The sequence below is a fragment of the Bos indicus x Bos taurus genome, chromosome 21 (genome assembly GCF_003369695.1).
Source record: "Bos indicus x Bos taurus breed Angus x Brahman F1 hybrid chromosome 21, Bos_hybrid_MaternalHap_v2.0, whole genome shotgun sequence".
Taxonomy (NCBI): Eukaryota; Metazoa; Chordata; class Mammalia; order Artiodactyla; family Bovidae; genus Bos; species Bos indicus x Bos taurus.
Genome location: NC_040096.1, coordinates 58419345 through 58428113, shown reverse-complemented (window position 1 = coordinate 58428113; position 8769 = coordinate 58419345).

The following is an 8769-nucleotide window of genomic DNA, read 5'->3' as shown; positions in this document are numbered from 1 at the left end:
GAGCCTGTCCTGGACACAGACTGGAAGGAGCACGTGGCAACCCAGGATCAGGAAGATGAGGGGCATTGTGGAACCTGCACCTCCTTCAGAGAGACGAGCAGACAGCTGATCTATGACAGCTTTAGAGAGAGGAGCGGGTATTGCCCAGAGACAGGGCTGGAGGTAGAAGCAGAAGGCATCCCTGTCTGTCCACCTCCTCACTCTCCCCAGACTCCCAGGCAGGGTTCCTGGTCAGCTGGCAACACATGACAGATGCTCCAGTGGGGCGTATCCATCACATGAGGAGACACAGCAGTGATTTTCCACTTCTTTATCAAGGACCTTGGGTCTCCTTGGATTGTCTCCGATTTGGTGAGAAGCCTGGTCTCCCTGGCTGTAGCGGGAAGGATGTCACCATGAGTGAAGATGCAGGAGAAAGGAAGGCAGTGCTGGTCTGCTTCTGGACGGATCATTCATGATACGCATGGTCCAAAGGATAAGCCTCAGACTCCAGACTTGAGCCCACCCTCACGATGTTACCCACCTGCCTGGTCCCCTAAAGATCTAGAATAGAGAGTAAAAAGTGACTGTCACTCCTCCCCTGCCCCAGCCTCCGAGGTCCCCTCTCTGTGTTATTGTGGTCGTTCAGTCACTGAATCGTGTCCGACTCTTTGAGACCCCCACGGACTGCAGCACGCCAGGCATCCCTGTCTCTCACTACCTCCCGGAGTTTGCCCAAGTTCATGTCCATTGAATCCGTGATGCTATCCAATCATCCCCCTCTCTGTAGGTAGCTACATTTCCAGTCTTGGTGTATATTTCCAGAGGTGGTCTAGGCAGCTCCAGCTGCTTGTGTGGACAAGAATATTTTCCAACTCCTTCTGTTTGTGTACACTTGTCCACAAAGGACAGCACACTCCTTCTGACCATGAGTCTGTGCTAACGTTTTCTACTGACTTGACTTTAGTGATCAGTCCACAGCAGTATGTAAATGAGCTCCTGCATAAAGACAGGCGCTTAACTGGTCTCCCCAGCCTGGTCTTCCCTCCCTGAAGCCACATTTGTGTCCGATACTAACTAAAATGATGTGTTACGTACTGCCGCTGCTGCTGCTACTAAGTCACTTCAGTCGTGTCCGACTCTGTGCAACCCCATAGACGGCAGCCCACCAGGCTCCGCCGTCCCTGGGATTCTCCAGGCAAGAACACTGGAGTGGGTTGCCATTTCCTTCCCCAGTGTTACATACTAACAGTGGTTAATTCAGAGTAATGCAGGTACGTGATGTCATCATTTTCCTAAGAGAATTTTTCCTCTGTTTGTTAAATTTTTCCAAATTAAAATGAGGCCTAGGGCTCAGGGTCCAGAGGACCCCAGCATTTGGGAGACAGACTTCCCTGGTGGCTCAATGGTAAATAATCCACCTACAAATGCAGGGGACACAGGAGACCCAGGTTCGATCCCTGCGTCGGGAAGATCCCCTGGAGAAGGAAATGGCAACTCACTCCAGCATTCTTGCTGGAGGATCCCATGGACAGAGGAGCCTGGCGACCTACCGTCCTTGCGGTCACAGGACTCAGACAAGACTTAGTGACTAGACAACAACAGAGCCCAGAGCAGTCACGCCAGCTTTTGTTTGTCTGGGGCTTGATGGGGCCATTGTCAAATATGTTGGCAAAGGAGCAGTTGAAGAGGAAGGGGTGCTAAGGATAAGGAAGGGGACAGAGAGTCTGAAAGAGTCAGAGAGAGAAAGGAGGGGGAGAGGGAAAGGGGTACCTTCTCCAGGGTTGGGCCGGGGCCCCTTAAGCAGAGTCTCTTTGAGGATAAACCATCACTTCTTCCCAGGTTACAAACCAGGCAGCTTTTCCTGCTCCAGCTTTCAAAGAGAAGCAGACACGACTTAGCGACTGAGCACACATATAAAAGTCCATCTTGGCCCATATGTTCATCTCACTCCAGAGAATTCTCTGGAATGGAGAAAGAACCCAAGTGGCATTTGTTTGCAGTGAAAAGCAGCAGAAGAGAAGCCCCGTCAGCTGGAAAGCGTCCGAGCCTCAGCGAGCGGCCCCCTCCCGCAGCTGCGGCGCCTCTTATTAACACAGATGTAATGACATTAGGCCGCCTGATTAAGTCAGCAGCCCTGGGCCCTGCTACCCCTCATCCCAGAGTTACAGCCTCATTTTTCAATTATATTTTAATTTGAACATCTACAGAGAACGCCTGGAGAACACAGGAGTCCCGGAGGAGAGCTGGACATGGTTCAGCCTGTCTTTCCCTCCCCCCTGGAGTGGACGGAGCTCATTTTGCAGGTCTGGGATCTGGGTCCTGTTCCCAGATCCTGAACCTCAGACTTGAGAATTCTTCCAGCCCCATCTGAGTGCCATCTGTTGTCCTCAGTCATGACATAGGAAATGTTCAAGCCAAGAGGATTCCTCAGAGATCAAAACCAGCCTTTTCACTGACAAGTGGGGCAACGGAGTTCCCAAAGGGCCTGGACTTGCTTGGAGCCCAGCCAGACCCAACTCAAAGACTCTAGATTTCTAAACCAGAATCCAAAGGAGCAAACACCTCAGATGGATGTTGGGCCCTCTGTAGAGCCATCTTGCTGCCGTGATAAATGGAAGGGCCTCTGCCACCTAAGGGTGCACAGACTGGGGGTCCAAGGGCTGGTGCTGGTCAAGCCCCTTATGGCCTCCTGGGTACCTGTCTGAAGTTCCCAGGGCCGCCACTAGGTGGCCCCAGGTATCGCCAACCAGTGCTTCAGGGTCCAGTCGTTTTCCACCTACTGGGACTGGAAGAGTGCAGAGTGCTCCTGCTGGTCTCCATCCTCCCCTCTCCTTGTAAATTGAATCCGCCGAACACTGAGAGTTCAGGTCCTAAATTTTCAGCAGGTGCAGAAGCACAAGGATTGGAGGGAGAAGCCTGCTCGGGTGTCCTGAGCATGTTGCCTCTTATCTCCAAGTCTCCCTTACGCTTCCTTACTCACCTTACACACCTGTGAACAAGTGTGTTAATAGCCTCCTGCCTCACAGAGTTATTATAACAATACTGGGTGTGGAGCCCCGTGGGAATGGCAGCCCAAAAGTTCCAAATGCCAGACCAGAGTCACATCCTCTGGGAGACTGTTGACAAGCACAGCCTGGGAGCCAGAATCGGAAGCAAAAGGTCTAGAGCAGGCAGATCCATCGGTGAGGGTCCTCCCGGCCAGCAGGCAAGCAGGCGGAGGGGAGTACGTCTCGACACAGAATGCTCACGAGGGCAGGGTCCTGACCCTCAGCACTGGCCCAGAGCTCTCCCCTTGCACTAGAGCCGCCTTCCTCCAGGGCAAAAGAAAGGTCACCAAGACACCTTGCAGCACCCTGCACTCATTCTGGTGGGAGGCAGACCATGCAAACTGTTACAGCCCTGCCTGGGAAGTGATGGCCTCGCAGTGGGACAGGAACCTGCTGGGGTGCTGTGATCCACTGTGAGGCGCTGGGCAAGGCAAGGGCTTCCAACCACTTCCAGAAGCCTGGTGCTTGTCCATGATGCACTCGACAAATGAAAGCAGACTTCCCATACAAACATCACTCTCATGCAAGGCAGGCTTTCCAGAATGTTCTGGGGGTAGATGTAGCATGACCGTGCAGAGAGTTCAGCCCCAAAACCTCAGGCCTGTGTCCTGCTGAGATGCCTTGGGATAGTGGATAGATGGGGAGTCTTTGTGCTTTGAACATTACCCTTACCAGAGAGTGGTTTAGGGTTGATGTTTGGTGGAGGGGACTCTCGAGCTGGGTCTTCGAGGAGGTGAGAGGATGCCCAGGAAGTGAGAGCACGTGTGAAAGGGACAGAAGACTGCCAAGGCCTGATAAGGCCACAAACATTTGATAAGGCTGGGGAGAAGGGAGCAGAAGGTGGGCAATGGGTGGGGTAGTCTCATGGGGGCTGGACCTGCAAGGGCTCCTAAGCCAGGCTGAGCTGTTCAGATTTTACACAGAAATTCACAAGGACCTCTTAAGGCTTCTCACCTCCTTGAGGGCATGGACTGGGGGACAGGGAGACTAGATGGCAGGAGCAGCAGGGGGCAGAGCAGCAGAAGTGACAGCAGAGGTGGGAGGCAGGGCCAGGCACTGGAGACGCTTAGGTCGCGGGATCTACCGGACATGGGTCCACAGCAGCAATGGATGGGCCGCGGACTGCAGAAAAACCAGAGTGGCCAGAGGGAAGGAGGAGGGGGCAGGGGACAGGGCGCCCGACAGCTGATGGCGTCTGGGTGTGAGAGGCCCTGAGAGCTTGTACCTGTGTGAGCCTGGCTTCAGGACGGCCCCTTAGGAAGATGGATCTGGAGCAGAGGGAGCAGGAAGGATTGGCAAGAGGACCCAGAGAAAGGGTAGGGAGTCAATGTTCAGGGAAAATTCCCTCTGCAGTGGCACACAGAGCAGATGGACAAGGATGTGGAGGTGGGTACACAGCCAGGACTGCAGGGGACACAGGTGGAATTCCAAGGGAGAGAAACTAAGGGCAGACTCACAGAAACTTCCAGGGCCCCAGAGGGGTCTGCAGAGGAGTCGCTCAAGAATAACTGGGACCAACTCACTGTGTGATCATATGCAAATCCCTTCTCACCTCTCAGCCTTGTTTTCCTTATTTATGTAGTAAATAAAAGGATGGATGAGGTAAGGTCCTGAGAGTATGGACCTTCCTGAGTTGTCTAACTAGAGTATATTCCAACTTCTTAAGGAAAACATTAGGTAGCAAGATTGATGGGGATGTCTACACAGCATATAGGCCACTTCTGGACATGCCCTCTGAATGGTCATAGAAGTCTATTTTGTGTAAGTCCAGCCAGGGCTGCTATGTACAGTTGCACAGGCTACGCACTGTACAACTCCAGGCACTGCTATCTCTTTAGACTAGAGCATGAGGGAGGCATGCAAAGCAGCCACTCTGCTGAGAGCATCCTGGCTGTTCCATGGACAGGCCCCACATAGAGCAGCTGCAGTGCCTACCCCTGGGAGCCTGGAAACTATTAAAGTGGTTGGAGAGACTGGGAAAGGCCATGTATCAGGAAAGTGAGGACCTGAGCTCCAGGCTGACCTGCTGTGTCACATGGCAGGCCTTCCCCTTTCTGGGCCTCTGTCTGTTTCTCTGTAAAGTGCCTGGGACAAGTGGGTCTTCAAGGCCTCGTCCAGCTTGTGTTCCACACTTTTCTCTGTGGAGCTTGCAGCAGCCCCCACATGGCTGATGCTGAGGTCATGACTCCTGCCAGGGTCCATGACAGACTCCAGCACTGAGGGGGCCACGTGGCCTCTCCTGGCCCCTCCCTGCTACTCCTGGAAGCTGAGACTTTTCTGTGGGCCTGCATGCTGCAGAGCAGACCCTATGCTGGGCCCAGTCCAACCCACATGCTCCCAGGAGCCCTGGGAACTCACTCCCAGCCTCAGTGGCTTCCTCCTGGCTGTGGCCATGAACCAGGGCTTCATGACTGCCTTGGCTGCCAGGCCAGCATTAAATGTCCAGACTAAGCAGTTGATCAAGAATCACATGACAGCTGGGCAGTTCTTGTTTAAACCATCAGTATCGCCTTTACATCCCACGAGTAAAACCTCTGGATTTGCTGCTGAGAAAAGCACACAAGGCCTTCATCTTGGGGACCCTCTAGCCCACGGATGGGGTTGGTGAGATTCACTGCTTTGCAGAAATCCAGCCTCATTACAGAGCACCACTTAACATAGTGCATAGCATGCACACATACTTTACAGTCCGTAGAGCCCTTTCCACGCTCATTAAGTCACTCGACAAACACCAAGGCCCTTTCTGGGTTAGCTCACAAGGGGCCATGGACATGAATCTGCATTGCTCAAAATCATTCACAGAGCACCTGCCTCAGAGCTCATTAGAGTCTCATGAACAATGAGCTTGGAATTATTTTCAGCCCCATTTTGCAGAGATGGAAACTAAGGACAGGAAGACTGAGGGACTTAGCCAAGTGCTCGTGGCTAGTCTTGAACACAGGCAGCAAACTCGAACCCTCGAGTTCTTTGTTCCACCCCAGGTGCTGAGACCTGGGTCCAGCACCTTCCCTTTCTGGGCCTCAGTTTCCTGGCCTGTCCAGTGCAGGGACCCTGTAGTGGTAACACAGCTGTGATGTCACAGATCCTCTGATACTATATCTGCCATGGGTTTGACAAGCAAGAGTTAGCTTCCAAGATCAAGTTGGCAGACCGAGAGCTCTAAATCAGAACAGACTCTGCCTGGCAAGCCAACCAGGCCAGCAGGTGTTCAGGCCAAGACTGAAACATGCACAACTCACTTTATAAACATCCCGCAATCCGAGTTCCAGCTGTCTACTACCCTGCCTGTGAGCTGACGTCTGCTGGCTCTGACCCAAATTTCAGCCCCGAAACTGGCGTTTCATTTCTCCCCAGAGTGTCTCACATTGTAAATCAGATGCTGGGCTGTGGAGGGGAGCGGGGAGACTGTCAGAGGCCAGACCTGGCCACGCTGTGCACAGGGCGGAAGTGGCAGAACCTGCAGAGGATGAAGGAGAAACAGCGGGCCTGCTCGCAGCGATGGCGCTCGAGGCTCCTGTGCACCTGGTCTCTGCCCACGAGGCCTCAGTGCAGGACACCAGGGTGAGAGCAGTCCGTGGAGTTAGAAGCATCTCACTGTTAAACCATCATAGAAAACAAAATATTTTTTTAAAAGGAAAAGGGACTTCCCTGGTGGTCCAGTGTCTAAGACACTGCACTCCCAATGCAGGGGACCCAGGATGGATTCCTGGTCAGGGAACTAGACCCCACAAGCTGCAACGAAAGATCACGCTTGCCTCAACTAAGACCCATGCGTGCTTGCTAAGTTGCTGCAGTCGTGTCTGACTCTTTGCGACCCCATGGACTGTAGCCCACCAGGCTCCTCTGTCCATGGGATGCTCCAGGCAAGAGTACTGCAGTGGGTTGCCATTTCCTTCTCCAGGGGATCTTCCCAACCCAGGGATCGAACCCACGTCTCCTGCATTGGCAGGTGGGTTCTGTACCACTAGCACTAACTGGGAAGCCCAACTAAGACCCAGCACAGCCAAATTTAAAAAAAAAAGGAACGTACACATATATGTATGTATATAACTGAATTACTTTGCTGTACAACAGTAATTAACACAACATTTTAAATCAACTATACTTTGGTATAAAAAATTTTTGTGAAAGCAAGTTCAACTTTCTCATTAAAGATTATTTGCAAAAAAGTAAAACATAAAAGTAAAATAAAAAATAAAGCAATTCAGAAACTTTTAAACTTTGTACAATAAAGCAAAAGCTAAAAACAAACAAAAACTTAGCAGCCTCCGACTAATGATTTCCACATGCCCATCCAGAGCCATGCCCACTCTCCCCACCATCCTGTGTCCAGCAGGGGAATCGCTGGATGTGTTTAAATGACACCTCGCCTCTGCTTCCCAGGGAGGCCCCACAGGAGTAGGCATGCGCGTAGGATCCGGGGTGCCAGACAGCGAGGCTGGGTGTTCCTTCCCCTGGCTCTTTCCTGCAAAGAGGGCAGCATGAGTCAAGCTATTCTTTCCTATGGCCTCTCCCCAGGTTGTGGTAACTGCTTCTTCTTCTTGCCCCTAAAGCTCCCAGCTGTGGCCAGCCAGAGACCTTGCACCCCCTGGTTGATTTTCCTTAGCCCTGCCCACAACTTTGTAAATGTCTCCTCTACTAAATTCACATTCTCTTCCACATATGCTACATATGCTATGGGATTTCTACCAGGAGGCTCACAGATACCGCCATTTACTGCACATCATAGAATCTAGGGACATCAGCTTTAAGATCCACTATTACTTCTATGTCTCACTAACAAAAAACAGACCTCTGTCACAATGATGACACCAAGGAGACTTGTAAATTATGACACTTCTTTGTCATCTTAAAATGTTTTTATTTCATATTTGTTGAAACTTATTTAGACCTAGAGTTTTTTATTTAATCGTGTATCACCCTTGTGCATACATTAAAAGGAGAATCAGTCAAGGTATTTGCAGAACTTCTCCACTCCCAGAGCCCACCTTTGCCTCAGAATCGTGACGTGCGTGTTGGTCCACGTGGTGCTGACTCAGGGCCGTCATGGGCACTGGCGACGCAGCGCTTCTGAGAGGAGTGCTCCGCTATTGTCCCTAGCATTTTTTCCAAACCACTACCTGCAATATGCAGATTTTCATGTGCATGTGTGAGCAACGGAATCTACATTAGGACTCACAGCTGTTAGCATCAACTGGACGTTTATAAATGGTCCACTGGTAGCTCGGACAGTAAAGCATCTGCCTATGATGTGGGAGACCCAGGTTCGACCCCTGGGTCAGGAAGATCCCCTGGAGAAGGAAATGGCAACCCACTCCAGTATTCCTGCCTGGAGAATCCCATGGACCGAGGAGCCTGGTGGGCTACAGTCCATGGGGTCGAAAGAGTCAGACAGGACTGAGCGACTTCTCTTCACTTTAACCACTTTACTCAACTTTACCCAGTGATCTATACATTCAAAGAAATACCAGTAAAAATCCCAGAAAGTTATTATTTGGATATCACCAAACTGGTTCTGAAGTTTATTTGGAAAGATAAAAGACCCAGAACAGCCGACATAACACTTAATAAGAACAAAGTCAGAGGACTGACATTACTCAACTTCAAGACTTATTATAAACCTACTGCAATCAAGACAGTGTAGTATTGATGAAAAAATAAACAAATAGATCAAAGGAACAGAAAAAAGAACCCAGAAAACAGACCCATACCTGTATAGTCAAATGATCTTTGACAAAAG